This window comes from Rousettus aegyptiacus, unplaced genomic scaffold, assembly GCF_014176215.1.
Source record: "Rousettus aegyptiacus isolate mRouAeg1 unplaced genomic scaffold, mRouAeg1.p scaffold_m13_p_16, whole genome shotgun sequence".
NCBI classification, from domain to species: Eukaryota; Metazoa; Chordata; class Mammalia; order Chiroptera; family Pteropodidae; genus Rousettus; species Rousettus aegyptiacus.
In genome coordinates this window covers 6457546-6458283 of record NW_023416291.1, presented here as the reverse complement: position 1 = coordinate 6458283, position 738 = coordinate 6457546, and the positions used below count along the sequence as shown (strand labels likewise).

General features: G+C 28.7%; 1 non-coding gene across 1 annotated transcript; it reads left to right on the top strand.

Annotated features, from left to right (window-relative positions):
* The first annotated feature begins 415 nt into the window (after nucleotides 1-415).
* LOC118612826 lies at nucleotides 416-485 on the top strand. Its single transcript, XR_004955082.1, has one exon. It is a non-coding gene; the product is annotated as a small nucleolar RNA SNORD63 (small nucleolar RNA).
* The last annotated feature ends 253 nt before the right edge of the window (nucleotides 486-738 follow it).

Genomic DNA, 738 nt, shown 5'->3' with positions numbered 1-738 from the left:
GTTCTTTAATACCTTATGCTTTTTCAATCATATGTTGATTGGCTGAAAAACTAGTAGTCCTTTGTGTGTATATAATTGCATATCTATTTTCATACTGTTTTAACTTCCTTAATCTTCTTCTAAGAATCATACGGTATGACTCTAGATAAACCAGTTCATGGTGATTCTCAAAGTAACTAAAAAAATACAAAATACACTGGGATGATATCCCTGACATTACGAATTACACATTAGACTATTCCATTGTATCCTAGTTCATATACAAATACATGTACCCTTTAAAAATAAAAATGCTGACAGTTTGCTAGTATTAACTTGTTATTTTTAATTATAATATTCCCTAAGTGAATATAAACATAAAGCCTGCAATAAATGTCTAGTGTTTATAGTTCATAGATAAAAATATGGAAGTCATGTGCAGTGATGCATTTTACTCATCAACACATTCTAAAAAGGTAGGTGTGTGCAAAACTAATGGCAGCAAAAAAAAAAAATATATGGAAGCCATATATAAACACAATAATACATCCATAAAACTTAAAGTAATGATACTAGTTTAATATTTTAATGATATTGTTTTACTGAAACTAAATAATGAGCTTCTTTTACATATTAATCCAATATCATGGTGAACCAATCTGAGAATGTACACCGTAAAGAACACCATAATTTTTTTTTTAAGAGTTAAAATATCATCTCAAATATCCTTCACTGGGAATACCCCATTACACGTGGCAC